At 45.8% G+C, this 18,496-nt stretch overlaps 1 protein-coding gene across 5 annotated transcripts in view; it reads right to left on the bottom strand.

Annotated features, from left to right (window-relative positions):
- Window positions 1–16,397, bottom strand: part of Sipa1l3 (signal induced proliferation associated 1 like 3) — a 234,358-nt gene extending 217,961 nt beyond the window's left edge. For 2 of the 5 annotated variants that reach the window (XM_046440085.2, XM_046440081.2), the window contains exon 1: window positions 15,879–16,031. The gene's annotated coding sequence lies outside the window, so the exon portion shown is untranslated. Of the gene's footprint in view, window positions 1–274; window positions 529–580; window positions 1,582–15,878; window positions 16,032–16,344 lie in introns of those variants that run through there. The other 3 variants (XM_058577612.1, XM_046440082.2, XM_046440083.2) reach the window with 3 other exon arrangements.
- Window positions 16,398–18,496: the final 2,099 nt, after the last annotated feature.

An 18,496-nucleotide genomic window follows, 5' to 3' on the forward strand; every position in this document is an offset into this window, starting at 1 on the left:
CAGGCAGAGGGAAGAGCCAGAGAGAGGCATGCAGGGAGAAAGAGCAAGAGGCCAGAGTCGCTGGAGTGTATCAGGCAAGCAGATGCAAAGTTACAGATAAGGTCAGACTGAGAATGTTGGGGGCAGGGGGGGAGTCAACACACACAGGGATGGTTGACATGTGAGTACCACTCCGTGCCCAGGCTCTGAGCACTTTACAATTATGACTCAGTGAGACCTGCTATTTCCTATTTCATAAGAGGAAACTGAGGCCCAGAGAGGGAACAGGACTCACCCAGGACCCCACAGCTCATCTGTACCAGGCTGGATGTCCCCCATCTCTGGCACAGAAGTCTGCATCCAGTAGGAGCTCAACTAAAGAGTTACTGACTCCTTCTCTCGGGATGAATGTCCTCCATTCTCTTCTCACTTCCTCAACGCTCCGCCTACCCTTCTCCAGTTAGGAGCAGACAGGTAAACATTTCATGGCAGAAGAGGGAAGAAAAACAAGAACAAAAAATCCACCGGTCTAAATCCCACAAAGAAACACGTTATTAACTTTCTCTACGAGTCACTACCAAAGTTAATCAACACTGCTCACCTAGAAGGCGTCCCGGAACACAGCCCTGATCACAAAATAGGCAGGTAACTGTTAGCCCCAGGTGTGGCTGCTGTCCCGGGTCTTCTTAAGGTGAAGGCCACCTGCCTAAGCCCAGCCCGACCTGGGGTGGTGCCTCCCCCAAGCTGCTGTGGGTGTCTGGAATGCGGAAATGGGAACCTGCCGTGCCAGCTTCTAACAGGGACTTATTCAACAGCCACAAGAACACGCCAACCACCGGAGTTCCCCAAGAGATGGCTGGTCTTCACGAACAGGCACATTCCCAAAGCTTCTGCCAATAGTCCCTTTGGGGAGGGAAATAAAGGACACGTGGTCCAGGCAGTCTGAATGGACTTAAGAAAAAGCTCAAAGGTAACAAAGACAGCTCAGCTAGCTTGTCACCTCCAACCCAGGAGCAGGGCCACCTATTCACAGAAGGAGCCAGGCCTGGATCTGTGCCCTGCAGCCCCTGCCCTGCCCTTACACACCTGGCTGCTTCATCCACCATCTCACCTGCCAAAGGTGGGCTCCCTTACCTCGAGGGAGCCAGCTCACAGAGGCAATGTACCTTAATGATTAAACATCCCTGGTGGACCCCTTGAACCAGCTTGGGAGTCACCACGGAATGGCTTTGGCTAAGAACAACCACTACGACCCTGGTGCTCGCTACGCTGTTCTGAGCACTTCATGTGAACAAGCTCTCCTCACCCTTACAGTTACCCTCTCAGTAATATTAACCATTCCGACTTTACAGATAAGAAAGCTGAACAGAGAAGTCACAGGCTGGAGGGTCACCCAGAAAGAAACCTGACAGGGTGTAGATTCAATCCAGACACAGTGGTTCTGGGATTCCAGCTTTTAACCTCAACACTAGACTTCCTCTTGTGAGGAGAGGCAGGTACCCCACTGGGCTGCAGTTTTCTCATCTGCAAAATGGAATGGGGATGAGAGTTAGTGAGATCTTCATGGTGAGCACTTTGCTCTGGCCCACAAAAATGTTCAGTAACTATCAGCTGCTGTTATTACATGCTGCTCTCAGATTCAAACGATCCACACTTATACCTCCAAAACAAGGAGCTATCAACTCGTGGTCATGGGGCTTAGAATTAATAAAGGCTTTTATCACCCTTCTTTTCATATACACACACAAAATAGAATGCCTATTCTGAGTCAGGCAATGGAACAAGTGTTAAATAAGAACCACACGGACCCTACCCTCAGGGAACTTACAGTCCCCTGTGGAAACTGGCAGAAAATATTCAAAGACTAACAGCTCACTCATGCAGTGAGCACTCACTATGGGCCAGGCACTGCAGTGTTCTATGCCTGGCCCAAACGCTCCACATGCTTTCCAAGCACTTGAATCCTACCTATAACCTAGGAGACAGTACCATTGGCAGTACCATCCTTCAGACATGGAAACTGAGTCACTGTGAGACTAAGTGGCTTGCCCAATGTCCTACAGGAACCCAACATGAACCCAGGGCACACACATTCCTTGTCCCCTTTGAAGTACTGCAGGGCCATGGATTCACATTATGGCCATGAGAGACTGCCACGGGTAGAAATTAGAAATGTCTTATCTACAAAAGGAAAGTAACTTTTGAAGATTTTGGGGTGGAGGGAGAATGAAGGATTATTAAATGACATTTAACTATTCAATTAGTGAACCACACAGAGCCTGCAGTCTTGAGCACTGGCAGTAAGCACTTGATCTGCATCCTTTCAGAGGGTCCTCAGAAGGGAAAGTGAGCACTGTGCACAGGAGTGGGGGAGGGGCAGCGAGGGGAGATATAGGTGTTGCTGAGCAAAGCAAGTGCTTGCAAGAACCCTGCATACTACCCTTCAGCCTGCTGCCTAAATTTTCAGATGAAATATTTGGTATCTCAACAAGATCAATGTTCCCATGATACAGGGACTCTATGTTGCACATTTTCAAAGGTGGACATAATTAAAGACAAAAAGCTAAGTCTTGATTAAGGTAATTACAGAACAAAGTTGATACAGATAACAACAATGCATGGATATCACGGATTCCATTTTGTTTCACTCATTTTTTAAATTTGTTCTAATTAGTTGTTTCACTCATTTCTGTGACAGATCCAGTTGTCTAGCCAATCCCCACCCTGTTTCCCCAGTCTTTTCCTAAATAGTATTCTGAATTTATTACTGCAGTCACTCTCCTCCCAGTACCACTCAAGTAAGACTGGCTCCAGCCTCAGCCTAAATTGAGTAAACCATGATTGGCTCTTGCCTATGATTTGTCCAGGCACGGACAAACTGTGTCTGTTGTAATGTGTCCCAGTGCTGACCAATAAGATAATGAGGGGAATCTGGAAGCCTTGGCATCAGTGAAAGGATTCCTCACTTTTAAAGAGACACACAGTAAGAGATGCCTTCTTTTTGCTGCTGAATATGACCCTATCAGGATGTGCTAACTGAAGCCCTGGCTGTCATCTATGACTATGCAGGGAGCCTGAGAACACAGGAGGCACACCATGATGGCAGAGTGGCAGAAAGGAGAGTCCTTACAGGCATAGCGGGAACTGCTTAGTCAACCTATTTACTACCTATGGGCCTTTTTGTTATCTGAGATCATAAATCTCCTTATTTCAGGTTAACTTCATGTGGGCTTCCTATTACAATAGATCAGGGTTTTCAAAGTGTACTTCCTGGATGAGAAACACCAGTATCATCTAGGGGCTTGTTATAAATGCAAATTCTCAAGCTGGATTCAGGGTGGAGCTCAGCAGTCTGTGTTTTAGTAAGCCCTCCAGGGCACTGTGATGCTCCTCTGGTCTGGGAACCCCTGCAAGAGCACACAGGGCTTAGGATTTGAGAGCACAGCCTCAGGAGTCAGACTGCCTGGCTCCAAATCATGTCACCATCAGTTTCTAGCTATGTGACCTTGAGCAAGTTATTTAAATTTAGCTGCTTCATCTGCAAAAAAGGAATAATAAGAGTACTTATCTTATGGGATTCCTGGGAGGCTTACATGAAGTCACCTTCGAAGAAGCGCCTAGCACGGGGTCTGGCATACACTAGTATGGTAAATAAATTAAATAAATAAGTGGTAATATAAATTACCTATTTGCTGCTGCTACTACTATTATTAGTGTTTGCAGTCCTGCATACCAACTGTCCATAACTTCCTAACTGAGCTCTCCCTCAGCTGGATCCGTGCCGCCTTTAAGTTTATTTTACCCGTCAGGCTGCAATCCAGTGCCTTAGGTCTCTACAAGGACCCCCAAGGTAGTCTCTGGTCAGCACAGGAGGAAGACCTATAGGACGGACTGACAGCCTTTCTCGAGAAACAACCACTCAAGGGCTCCTCAGGCCTCTTCCCACAGCCTGAGCCACCAGGGTCCTAGGAAACACCAGCATAGGCACTCCAAGCTGGGCACTGTGCAAGATGCTCTGCTCAGTGATTGTCAAAATGCCCCAAATTTTGCCTGCTCCCAGAGAGCATATTCCCACAATATGGGATTCACACCAAACATCCAGCAAGAGTCCAAAGGTGTTTTTCCCACTGGAAGCTAGACATGAATTCAAAACGGTGGTCCCAAGATGCAGAAAGTCAAAGACTGACTAATGCTACTTGCCAGGTGAGGTCCCAGTAGGAAGAGGCAGCCCCTTGCCAGGCTTCCCAGAAAGCTTGGGTTTGGGGCGAGAGAGGGGGCAGGAGTTTTCACTTACTGGTATCAGAGACACGGCTGGGCCTATGACTGAAAGAGAAGGGTGCCCCTCAACTCCTGGAGCAAGAAAGAATTGACCAAATGCCTCCTGCTCCTGAAAGGAAGCCATTAGGTTGAACCTTGTAAAACTGCCAACATTCAGCCATTCCTAGGCCACAAAAAGGCAGTTCCATATGGTTCAGTCTAATATCAGTCGGGAAATTAAATAATGCAGTGTCAAGGAATGAGTCACCAGCAAGAAGCTCAGTTGTGGTACCCTCCAGAGAAGGGAACGGGGTACCTTATTTTTGTTCTTTTGGGTCCATGCATTTGGGGTCATGATTCAAAATTTAATAAATCATTCAACCTCGCAATATCTTCCCATCTCAATCAGACAAAAGACAAATCTGTGTTGGATCCAAAGAGATATGCAAACCTGTCAGCTGTCCTTCATCCCTCCCACAGGCCCGGAAAATACTACTAACAGCTACAAGAGCCTTCAGATAAGTTCCCCATTCCCTGGCCCCTGGCCTTGGGGACTTTGCATTGGCTGCAGCCTCAGTGCAGAAGTCCCCAATTGCTCAAACTCCCTCACCTCCTTGGGGCCTGTCCTCAGGCTACTCTGCCTGAAATTCCAACATCCTTTACCTTAATTCTTCATCTCCCCTTCCATGTTTTAAACTTCCCTTTAGCTTCCCTTTAACTCTTATTACATCTAACACCATATAGAGCTATCTTGCTTTTTTTTTTTTCAATTGCCCACTTGAACTCGAGCTCCAGAAGGGCGAGAAGTGTTGTCTGTCTTGCTCACTGCTGTATCCCTAGTACCTAGAACAGAGCTCAGCTCAGTGAGTACATACTGAATGAATAAGTTTAAAAATCAGAGGCACAGGGTCGGCCCTTGGTGTTTGCCACCTTCAGATCCAACAAGAGCAGGTCCACACTAAGAAAAGACTCAAGTCAAGCCCCCTACCCTGGAGATGTTGCTCCCAACGTCCAGACTCACCTTAGAGCTTCTCTCCTGAAAGAACTGCAAAACAAAGTGCCTTTGAGAGAAAAAGCAAGGACAGATATGAAAGGGGTCCCAGGAGCAGAAGTTGGAGGGAGTCAGAAGGCTACAGAACTTCCCCTGCCTCCTCCCTGCAAACTAAGCCCAGCAGGGCACTGGAGGAAAGAGTTAATCATCAGAGGTAACAAAGGGCACCAGGACTCTGGCAGGATCAGACCAACCCGCACTCCTGTTCACATCAACCATCTGACCTGCGAGAAACATACCAGACACCCCCAAGCTTCTGTTCCCCTTTGTCTCCCGTTTCCACCTGAAGATTCCATCGCATAGGGGTTGGCTATGAAGTTACAGACCCAAAATAATAAATGCAACAGGAGCTTCTCCTTAATGTGAATGGGGAGTTCACGCTGCTTGTAAAGGAGGCTCTATTTGAGGTATTATCAGGTCCCACATACTGTCACAAGCTTTATCTTGCCCCTTTTCTTATCGACAAAAAATCAGAAATGAAAAGGGCATTCTCCAGTTCTTCCACTGCAGTGCTGCAGGCAAACACCAAAGGCTGGATTCTGGCTCCTTGAGGGACTGTAACAAAGATTCATCAGAGAGGAAGGCCAGTATCAGAGGAGCTCTGTAGTCTGTCCTGAGGGGAGAATCAAGAGAGCAAGGGAGGCCTCCAGTTGAAACAAGTCTTTGAAAAAAATGCGGGAGGGGCCCACAGTCAAGTGCCAGAGGGAAACACATCTCCGGGGAAGCGGGACCTCAGGAAAGGCCCATGCCACTGTGGCCTGAGCTCCAGACAAGTGGTAGCCCCAGGAGCCTCGCAGGGTGTAGTCACTGCAGCCAGCCGCCTGCTGTGCCAAAAGGGCTTTCCAGAGCCTCAGGCCAAGTACTGACTTGCATAAAAGGAAAAAAACAGCCACTATTTTTATTATATAAATGAACTAGGCAGAGGCAGGGAATTTCCCCACACATACACTTGAGCTTGAAACACACAAATGCTTGGTTAAATTTGCTGTATTTGTTTTTAACTTTTCATGATGGGATACTTCAAACACAAGTAAAAGGAAGCACATAATAAGTTCTCACTGCCCAGCTTCAATAGCTGTTGACTCACGGCTCTTGTTTCATTTCATATTGTCCCCAGTCTACTCTCCACCCATCCAAAAAGATTTTGAAGAAATCCATAGGCATCTTAACAGCTTATTCATAAGAATTTCAGAATGTACATATTAACAATAACTTTTTTTTCTGAATCGGAACCACAGTATCATTGTCATATCTGAAAAATTATCAAGAATTCCTTAATACCAAATATCCAGATTATTTTTGTTATTCTGAAGCAAGGGGAAGAGCAAGTTCCAGAATCACAGGCAAATCCCATGTCCAGAATAATGTGCAAGACTCAAGGCACAAAGAGGCCTGGGATCTGATGTGGGACTCTGCAGAACAGGATATCAGAGGCCACATGTGGGCTGGAACTAGTGCAGGTAATCCTGCTTCACCATCCCCTCCATCGGACCTCCATGAACAGACCACATCTAAGAGCATCTAAGAGCCTGGACTCTAGAGTCAGTGGCCTGGGTTTGAATCCTGGGTTTAGACTCACTGGCTTTGTGACTTCAATTTCTCTGAACCTCAGTTTCCCCATACAAGAAATGGGTGTGCTACAACAAATCCCATCAATATGTACAACTATAACACACCAACAAAAACGCGGGAGAGCTGGGATTATAGCTCAGTGGCAGAATGCTCGCCTCACACGTTGGAGGCACTGGATTTGATCCTCAATACCACATAAAAATTAAAAATAAAAAAGGTATTGTGTCCATCTACAACTAAAAAATATTTTTAAAAAATGCTGGAGGAGAAAAAGAAATGGGAACACTACTCCATGGAATGGACGGATGGATTAAATAAGGTATCCTTATATGAAAAGCCCCCAGAACAGTGCCTCGTTCATAAGGAGCCCAGTGAAAGCTGGCTGGTAAGGCTCGCACAGTCAGCAGTTTCTTGCTGAGCACTGGCCAGGTGCTGTCCAGCAGCAGGAGGTGAGTGTGGTGATTCACCACCTGGGGGCAAGAACAAACTCAACCCCCAGATCTCTGTTTGGGTAAGAGGCCCAGATCCACCTTGCCCCTGAGATGGGGAACTTGAACCACATGAGTACATAAGAGCCTGTAACAGCGACCCCCACAGAGTTGGCAGAGGGAACCACAGTGACATCCTTTCGCTGCCCACCCAGAGACATCTCTGGCTTGGGGCAAGGCAAGACTCACAGCAAAGCTCAGCTGTGGAGGAACTGCTACAGCTTCCACAGGGGCCCCAGCCACGAGGGGCAATCAGCAGACACATGGAGAAAGAGGATCCAGCCCCCAAGGAGATCAGAAATAAGCTTTCCAAATGGTGCTTCCTTACCTTCTTCTCTCCCTGCCCATCTTCCTCTTTCCTCCCTCCTCCCCAAACTTCCCTCTTTCCTAGGAAGTAAAGTCTCTATTTCCAGCAAACCTAGAACTCAATTTAAGGAATGGTTCTGGTAGTCACTCAGGTCTCAACCAGCACCTCAGCACCAACATAAACTCAGGGATCAATGCTGACAAACTGGAGTCCGGTTTATGTAAGACGTCCTTCCTATGGCTTTCTTCACTCAAAACTCAGATCCCATCCCTCCCAAACACCGGCTAATGCAGCATTTACAACACAGATTTTAAAAATATGGACTCTGAGGCTGAGGGTGTAACTTGTGCTTAGTACACATGCACAAGGCCCTTGGGTTGAATCCCCAGCATCAATCAACCAATCATAAAAGTCTGGACTCTGGACTTGAGCTCAAATTCTGTCTCCACCACTACTCAACCTTGACTGAGCAGCCTCTTGGTCCATACTTCAACTTCCTCATAAACTGGCAATAACCATAGTACCTGCTACCTGAGAACACAGGTAATACCTGTAACACTAAGCACAGTTCCAGGTACACAGGCACCTGGGATGGATGGCAGCTATAAGACCCACTGTGCTGCTTGCAGATGGTAAAGATGCTTTCTATCTCTCATTTACCCTTCTTCACCAAGAGAAAGCAGGGATGGGCTGGGGGTGTAGCTCAGTGGTCATGTGTTAGGCCCTGGATTCCATCCCCAGCACAAAAACCAAAAAGCCCAAAACCCAAGGATACCATCTTTGACCTATCAACCACCACCCTTGATATACTTGAGTCACACACCAGGGCTATGCAGTAGCCATCAGCTGAACCTGCCTCCCAAGCACTTGAAATGTGGCTGGTGGAAACTGAGATGTGCTGACAGTGTGAAACACACATCTTAAGCCAGGCACGGAGGCACACCTATAGTCCCAGCTACTTGGAAGACTGAGGCAGGAGGACCACTTGAACCCAGGAGTTGGAGGTACTGGGCTTGATGGAATTTTAAGACCCAATCCCAAACAAAACAAAACCATTGTAATTTGAAGGCTTAATGTGAAGAAAAAAACATAAAATAATCTCAATTTGTATACCGATTATATACTGAAATGTTATTTTGGATTAAATAAGATATACCATTAGGGTTGAGAGTATAACTCAGATAGAACTCTTGCCAGCATGCCTGAGCTTGGGTTCCATCCCCTGCAAGGAGGGTGGGGGAATCATTAAAATGAATTTTTTTTTTTTTTTACTTTTTAAAATGTGACCACTAGAAAGTGCTACATTACATTAATGTGGTCCTCATCAGTGGCTCACATTCTCATTTTTTTTTTTAAAGTGTTGGAGAGCAAACCCAGGCCATCACACATGCTAAGCAAGTGCTATACCACTGAGCTATACCCCCAGTTCTTCACCCTTTTTTTTTTTTTTTTTAGTTGTAGATAGACACTATTTATTTATTTGGTACCAGGGACTGAACTCAGGGGCACTTGACCACTGAGCCGCAACCCCAACCCTATCTTGAATTTTATTTAGAGACAGGGTCTCACTGAGTTGCTTAGCACCTAACTTTGTTGAGGCTGGCTTTGAACTCACGATCCTCCTGTCTCAGCCTCACGAGCCACTGGGAATGCAGGGGTGCACCACTACACCCAGCTATTTATTTTTATTCCGTGCTGAGAATCAAAACCAGTGTCTCACACACATGTGAGGCAAGCATAGCTCTACCACTGAGCTATAACCCCAGCCCTTCACATTATATTTCTGATGGACAGCACTGCTGTGGACCTTGAGAACCAGTGTTTTATTCAACTTTATGCTCTCAGTGTCTAGCGTGGCACCTGGCACAAAGGCTAATTAGAAGAAACATTTCATGGATGGATGGATGAATGATGCTCTCCACACTTCTGGTCTTCAAAGCACCCACTACTGTCCTTGCATCTAACCAGGGCTGCCCTTCATTCAAAGTATTTAACAATCTGTAAAGCCGAGACTACACCAAATCAAAACAGACATGGGTCATGGTGCTAGATAAGGGTCCTGGGACCCCTGCAGGGCCAGGCATCATTTTAATTGCTGAGTTGTAGTGTGATACTTTAACAATCCACAAGGTTGGCTAGGTGCTTAACACCTTGTCCCCTGCAGCCCAAGTCCCCTTGCAAAATTCACCTAAATGAGACACAAGCCCTGCTCACTCTTAGACCACACACCTTATTTCATGCTGTGACGGTCAAGCAGTCAGCTCTGCTGAAGAGCCTTTGGTTTTGAAGCAACCAACAAGCCTTTCCAACAGGAACCCACCCTATCATGTCTTGTCAGCAGAAGTGATGCCACAACATCCCAGATTGCTCCTGCAGCGCTTTGCCCGTCAAACAATATTGGAAGGAAATGCTTTGTCCACTTCCTCGATTTGCCTCTGCCTAGTAAAGAAGGCCTTGGAAGAAAAAGAGTGTGAAGTACAGGAGCCTGGAATCAGTTTCCTCATTTGTTAAATGAGTTCAATAAAATTAACTTATGATTGGACAATTATTGGGATTAACTAAGGACATGTGTGAAATGCTTAGAAGGGCATTTAGCACAGAGTAAAAGTTGGTAAATATTAGTGCTATCATTATTACTATTTAACAAAAATTAAAATAGGATAAACTTGAAAAACAGAAATTCACCCTTTTCCAACCATGCTGATATTATTTTTGTCACAAATGCACTTTTACCTTTATAGCACATGTAAAGGCCCAGGGGTGGGTCTTCTTCCAGCTCCTGGCATACCAGTGCCTCTTGCTCATTCAGAGCTCAGCTCACATGACTTCCTGGGAGGCCTTCTCTGACCATGTGAGCTACAGTAATCACCCCTTCCCTGCCACTATTCCTGCCCATCAGCCACTTTCTAGTCTTTACCCTATTATTTTCTCCATCATACTTATAGCCATCTGAAAGTGGCAGGGTCAGTTTTTCTTTTTTTAATTTTAAAAAATATCTGAAATTATCTTGTTTTTTATGTGTCTCTCCAGCTAAAATGCAAACCCTATGAATGCATGGATCTTGTCTGTCCTGTTCCCGGATGAATCCCCAGTGCCTAGAATAGGACCTGGTACAAGGCAGGAGCTCAATAAATTGTCAACTCAATAAGAATGCTAGCTAATGATACATAGTTAACAAGAGTCCAGTGTGTTAAAGTCTTACAGACACTTCACCAGTCTCCAAGAACCACTGAGGTAAAGACTATTATCATACCTATTTTGTCAATGAAGGGAAAAAAGTTCAATGCACACCTTACAAATTAGCAGCTGTACTGGGATTTGAACTCAGATCTGTCTGTCACCTAAGCCACCTTTCAACCACTACACACTTTTTGTAAATATGAGGAGAGATATTTCCTACTAATGCTATACCTCTGCTCCTCACCCCCACCAGACCACCCTGCTGGCTCCTACCTTCCTTTTCAGACCACTTCTCTCTTCATACCAGAGCAGCTAGATCTCTTATCCTAGATGCCCAACATCTTCAAAGTAGATAGGTTCCTGCTTTTTTTTTTTTTTTTAACTTCTACCTGGCATTTCCAATAACTGGCTCTTCCTGCAAGCCCTGCCCCAGAGGGCTTTGAGTTACTTAGGGACTGGAAGATCATGTGTAATAATGGTTTCAGGCTCTACCCTAAAAGCACAGATTATTTCACTGAACCCTCTCTCAACAACTGCCTCATTGGGAAAGTACCAGTATCATGCTCATTTTCAGATCATGAGACTAAGACCCAAGAGGACTAATGACTTGCCCAAGGTATTACAACTAGCACAGGGGCAAAGTCAGAATAAATGGAGGCTATATAGCCCCAGAGTTTGCGTTTTAGCCACTATGCCACACAGCTTGTGTTTAAAGCCATTTAGGCCTTACTGGGTTTATGTTTGGTAAGGTATAAGAGATCTCAGGAACAACCTCAATGTCTACCAATAGGGGAATGGTGCAGTAAGACATGGTTCTTTCCATACTGAAGAATACTGAAGCACAAGGCTGGGTGTGGCTCAGTGGCAGAGTGCTCACCTAACATGTATAAGGCCCTGGGTTCGATCCTCAGCACCTCATAAAAATAAAATAAAATAAAGGTATTGTGTCCATCTACGACTAAAAAAGAAATCTTAAAAATTTTTTTTTAAAATACAGGTACAGCCTATGAGCAAATAAGTCAAGCCCACATCTGTAATCCCAGCTACTTGGGAAGCTGAGGTAGGAGGATAGCAATTTCAAGGACAGCTTAGGCAACTTACGAAGACCTTGTGTCAAAACAAAATAAAAAAGGACCAGGGATATAGCTCAGTGATAAAGTACCCTTGGGTTCAATCCTCAATATTGAGATTGGGGTCTATATGTAACAACTGAAAGGGATAGGCTCAATCATTAATTTAAAAACTCAAGTTACAAATACAGGTAGTTTGAGTGCATAAACATTTTTTTTTTCATTCTGAATCTCTGAAACCTGACAATAGACAATTAATACTCAATCTGAATGAATGGATGGGAATTTTGGAATGAAGGGTGCACTTATTATTTTTCTATCTCTTATCATTTGACTTGTCATAAATTGCATGTATTTCTTATATAGCTTTTTTTAATATTTATTTTTCAGTTTTCGGTGGACATAACATCTTTATTTTATTTTATGTGGTGCTAAAGATCGAACCCAGCGCCCTGCGCATGACAGGCGAATGTGCTACCACTTGAGCCACATCCCCAGCCCCTTGTATAGCTTTCTTTTTTTTTAAATTTTTTTAGTTGTAGATGGACACAATACCTCTATTTTTATTTATTTATTTTTTTATGTGGTGCTGAGGATTGAACCCAGTGCCTCACACATGCTAGGCAAGTGTTCTACCACTGAGCTACAACCCCAGTCCTCTTGCATAGCTTTTTAAAAACCAAATTCAAGCCAGGAGCAATGATGCATGCCTGTAATCCCAGGAGGCTGAGGTAGGAGGGTCGCAAGTTCAAAGCCAGCCTCAGCAAAAGTCAGGTGAAAAACAACACAGTGAGACCCTGTCTCTAAATAAAATACAAAAAAAAAAAATAGATCTGGGGATGTGACTTAGTGCTCGAGTGCCCCTGAGTTCAACTCCTGGTACGTACCCACCCCCCAAAAAGCCAAATTCAACCAATCTCATATACATACTTGAATTAAGGCTATGACCAGAAAGGGCAATCCTAGAAAACAGGAGTCACATCAGTGTTAAAGAAAATATCAGTTCACAAAATGGTCCAATCCTCTCATTCTAACAGCTAAAAACAAATCCTTTAAAGGAAATAACCGTTGAATTCCTCTTTTTAATATTTATTCTTAAGTTTTAGGTGGACACAATATCTTTATTTTACATTTATGTGGTGCTTAGGATCGAACCCAGTGCCTCGTGCATGCTAGGTGAGCATTCTACCACTGAGCCACAACCCCAGCCCATGAATTCTTTCATTTAAATATATGTACATTTAATTTAGATTTCACAAAATAGTAAACCTAAGTTTGAAATACATCTGTATAATGTGCTTTATAGCAAAAAAGCACCAATCACTGCACATTCTAAAGTCCATTTTTGATTACCACCTAACAACTGCAATGTCTGAAAAACATACTCACATTTAATTCTTTAACCATTCTACCCAGACTGCTAAAAAAAAAAAACCACATGCTGTTGTCACTAACAATGGAGACCAAGCAAAAAAATTTTTAAAGTCACCGCCTTCTTTCCTCACACACACAAAAAAACTTAAATTTGATGGTCATCACAAATTTGATTGAGACCACACATTTCCATCACCAAAAGAAATCACAGCCAGGCACAGTGGCGCACACCTGTAATCTCAGTGGCTTGGGGGGCTCAGGCAGGAGGATTATGAGTTCAAAGCCAGCCTCAGCAAAAGCGAGGTGCTAAATAAAATACAAAATAGGGCTGGGAATGTGGCTCAGTGGTCAAATGCCCCTGAGTTCAATCCCCAGTACCAAAAAAAAAAAAAAAAAAAATCACAATGACAAGTTTCTGGAATTCTGATCTGACAAGAGTATAAATTTTCAGAAAGAAAATAACAAGTCAGCTGATCTTTGCCAGGCTAAAAGTCAAGAAATGGGACCCCTGAAAGCCAGGCCTTCCTGCTACATTAGCAGCCACTGAGCCACTGCAGTCTAGCCAAGTCCATATTGACCTCTCTGACCCTTATGAATATCTGTGTTTACCTACGTTAATCTTTGGTGACTTAAATAACTCAACCCTACCAGAAAAGGCCACCTCCGGGGACTGGAGGAACTTCTAGTGCCCATCATATGGGAGACCAAGGAGAAAGCCAATGAAATGGTGTTTCTGTGACATGGCAACTCCATACTTATTGCCAATCAATTGGATGTGGGAAGGCTGGGGAAGGAGAACAACTCCAGAGTTTTTGGCTTGGGCAAGTGGGTCAAGTTTGGACCATTTGCTGAGATACTGACTACTGGATCTGAGAAGAGGAGGAGTTCAGGTTGGTCATGCTGAGTTTACGGTGCCCAAGTACAGTCATCATGGACATCAAGGAAGCACAGGTTCCACAGCTGGAGTTCAAGGGATTAGGGTGGCTTTGAGACACAGTCAAGAACTGGCCACTCTGGGACAATAATTAAAGCACTGGGACTGAAGGCATAGCTCAGCGATAGCATGCTTAGCATGTACAAAGTCCTGGGTTCCATCCCAACACCCAAAAATAACAAGGCACTGGAATGAAAATACTGGGGTGGAGGGTAAGACTATATGCAGGGGACTGATGATAGCATATCGCCATGATCTCTTCTTGGGCCTTTATACTACAGAATGTTCCATTATTTAGTTCTTGGTGAGTATTCTTTGGGGGAAAGGGAAAGAAACACTGACCTCATTTCCACTCTCTCTCTAGGTTCAAACAGAAAAGGAAAGGGCCTACTATGGAAAAAAGAAAAACGATACATTTGTTAAGCACTTAATATGTGCTGGGCCCTGTGCTAAACACCAAAGATGAATTATCTTCTGGAAAACAGAACAATCCTGGCACAAAAGTCCTATGACTACCATTTCACAGATGGGACACTGAGGCTGGGAGAAAAAGAAAGGGGGAGCTCAGGGCTGTCATGTCACAGCCCACAGTTAGGCATCTCTGGGCCAGATGGAGAATATTGAAGTAGAACAATTATAATACATAAGGGCTGCTACTTAGTGAGGGATGGCTCAGACTGGGAATACAATCTCCACAAATCCTTACAACCTGCTCAGGGTGATATTGTTATTGTCCATTTTTATAAACGAAGAACCTGAGATCACAGGAGGGGAAATCAACTGGACCAGTGCTAAGTCTGACCCGCTGGGAAAACCAAGACTACAGCCAGAGCCCCACTCTAAGAGGGTTTATGGGCCACTAGGAAAACGTTGAATAAATGATTCCATCCGCTCAGTACTATATACCAGCTGCAGCGCTCAGCATTTCAAACGTGGTTTGTTCAATACATTTTCAAAGCAACTTTAGAAAGTGGGTGCTATTTAACTCTCCATTTTATAGATAGAGAAACCGAGGCACTGAGAAGTGAAGTCAGTTGTCCAAGGTCACTCAGCTAAATCTGAATCTGTCTCTCTGCTTCACAAACCAAAGTGCTTCACAAAATAATCTAATAACCGCAACTACCTGCATTGACTGCTAACTATGGACTCGGCTCCTCACATGAACACGCTCAACTAACCGTCACCCTATGCAATCAATACCATCTTTGCCTCATCTCTCCAGAAGCCAACAACGCAAACACATAATAAGTACATTCTGTGAAGCAAATGCTTTGTTCGCCGGATCTCAGCATCCCATCAGAATCCCCAGCAAAAGACCATCTCCTTCCCCGTTTTATTGAAGGGAAAATTGAGGTTCGGCGCGTTTTCCTCGGACCACAGCTCCCGAGTGGCGGAGCCGGGACGTGCACCCACAGCTCCCCGACTCCAAGCTTCTCCACCACAGCGCCAGGTGGGTTGCACTTCTGGAAAGTTGAGCCATGCCGGCCCGAGTCCCGCCGGGTCCGGAGGGCGTGAATCCCGGAACCGCCCCCCCCCCCCCACCAGCCGGTGCCCATACCCAGCCGGTCGCCCTGTCGCCCGCCCGCACTGACCCCCCGGGGTCCAAGCATTCTCCAATTCCCCACCAGCCTTGCGCAAGGCCGCTACTGCACCTGAAGCCACACACCTGGGCGTCCCGGCTGCCCGCCCCGCGGGGCCCTCGACCGCGACGTCCAGCTCCGCGCCGCTCGCTGGAGACGCCGCCAGCTCCAGTGGCCCGAGTGACTTCCAGGCTGCCCACTTCCAAGCCGCCTCGCGCAAGGCCTCCTGGGAACTGTAGTTTCTCACTAAGAGGCAGCGAGCTGAAAAAGAGCTGGGTTGGCGCGCGGGGGCTGCCGGGAGCAGTAGGCGCGCCACCGCGCCACCTTTTGGGAAACGTAGTCCACTGATAGCCTCCGTGTGGCTCCGGTCTCCAGAGAACTTCCGCAGCCCCGAGGGGCGTGTGTGTGTGTTGCGTCTCGTGGCGACGCGAGCCCTAGAGACGCGCTCGTCGCTCTGCCAGAGCTGTTTCTCCTTTCCCCCCGAGCCGTCAGCCTCGTCCCTTCACTCGGCTAACCCTCTACCCTCCTTTCCGCAAGGCGTGAGTCACTTACCCCGAGGGCGCGAGCTTCCAGAAGCGCCAAGGAAGCCAAGCCGTGCGCTAGACCCCCTCGGAGAGGGCAGGTGGGCGAGAGCGACTATTCGCGCACGCGCGCTCACCAGCCGACTCTGGCCTAAATTAACGCGGGACGATTTTTGTTGTTTTTTAACCCCTCCGAGCGCATACGCGCGCCAGAGCGCACGCGCACTCACGCCCCTCACCTCTTTCAGTCTGCTGTGCGAGGGGTTGCGGGGCTGACCGTTTTATTGAGATAATGGTAAAAACTTCTCTCCCAGCATCCGCAAGATAGATTCTCAGACGCTCCCCCTAGGTCTCCTAGTGAACCCTGAGGAGCTCCTGGGTGCTGCTACACACGTCTTACCCATCCCTTGTAGGGAATCCGTCGCAGGTAACTGGCGCGGCCCCTGCGGTAAAGAGGCGGTCACGCCTACCCTCCCGCAAACTCGGAGGGCCCAGACGCCCGAGTGCTGGGGGCCTTGGGTCTGTGGTCTCTCCCCAGCCTTGGCGGCTGCAGAACTCTCCACCCATGAGAGCCTCAGGCCCACGACCTAGAGGACTTGCCCAGGCTTTATTCTCCATTCATTCATTGGTAACTAAATTACCCTTGGAAGGTGTTGAGTATTCACAGCCTGGGAAATTTTGTCCAAAATTAGACTACGTGCCCACAAAATCAAACATTAGATTTTTTTTTCTTGGTACTGGGGATTGAACTCAGGGGCACCCAACCACTGACCCACATCCCCAGCCCTCTTTTGTATTTTACTTAGAGACAGGGTATCACTGAGTTGATTAGCGCCCCGCGGTTGCTGAGGCCGGCTTTGAACTCGCGATCCTCCTGTCTCAGCCTCCTGAGCCGCTGGGATTACAGGTGTGCGCCACTGTGCCCCGCTCTTTCTTTTTTCTTTCTTTTTTTCTTTCTTTCTTCCTTTCCTTTTCTTTCTTTTCTTTCTTTCTTTCTTTCAATATTTCCACTCCTCTATCTGGGTTACTGAGGAAATTGACTGGAATTCATGACTGTGGTCAAGAAGCCCATCAGTACCCTTCCTACCTCAGCCTGCTGAAGATGCTCCATCCGAGTTGGAGCTGGGAAGCATGTATTTCTTCCTGGGAGTGGGCAGAGGGTCATTCATTGCCCATTCATTCAATAAAAATTTATTAAGCACCTACTCCATTGTCAGGTGCAGCTCCCGTCTCCAGAGCACTTCTGCACCTCTGAGAGGCCTGACAGATTAAGTTCCTTCCTTCAGAGAGCTCTCAGTTCAGTAGGGATATAGGCCACCACCAGACAGTGACAAGGACAAGCAGTACTATATCACAGAAAGGTAATGCAAGTTACATGTGCAATGTTAAATTCTGCATAAAACAAGTAACAATTTGAATAACTTATTTAGCCCAAATATATCCAAAATATTATTCCAAGTTACACAGAATGGAAATATATTTAAATATGTTGAAAGAAAATAGAATGGCCTGATGTGCATTAATAGACATTCGGATAAATAAATAATTCAGCCACACAGTAGAATGCCCTCCTGCTAACAACTTTTGAAAAATGAGGTAAAGCTATATGTATGAATGAGTTAATCTCTACTTATGAGGGAAAATGGGTAGAACCTTGCACATAGTATACTATCATATAGAAAAAAGAATCGTTTTCACACACATGCTTATGTATGTACAGAACACCTTTAGAAAGACAGAGGAAAGCTGGGTTAGGTGGTGCATGCCTGTAATCCCAGCAGCTTGGGAGGCTGAAGCAGGAGGATTGAGTCCAAAGCCAGCCTCAGCAATTTAGCAAGGCCCTAAGCAACTCAGAGAAATGTTCTCTTTAAATAAAATATAAAAAAGGGCTGGGGATGTGGTTCGATGATTAAGCAACCCTGGATTCAATATCTAGTACCAACAGAGAAAGATAGATACAGGAAAAACAACCAGGGTCACCTCTGTGAAGAGGAAACAGGACAAGGTGATTTTCTGTTCCTTATAGTGCCCTTGGGATGTTTTAAATAATTTTTACCATTACCTCTTAAAAATATATTAAAAGAGCCAGGCACAGTGGTGCAGGCCTGTAAACGCACCACTTGGGAGGCTGAAGCAGAAAGATTGTGAGTTCAAAGCCAGCCTCAGCAATTTATTTATTTTTT

This window comes from Marmota monax, unplaced genomic scaffold, assembly GCF_021218885.2.
Source record: "Marmota monax isolate L192 unplaced genomic scaffold, Marmota_monax_Labrador192_F-V1.1 WCK01_AAM20220418_F8-fsc00228, whole genome shotgun sequence".
In the NCBI taxonomy this organism is placed as follows: domain Eukaryota; kingdom Metazoa; phylum Chordata; class Mammalia; order Rodentia; family Sciuridae; genus Marmota; species Marmota monax.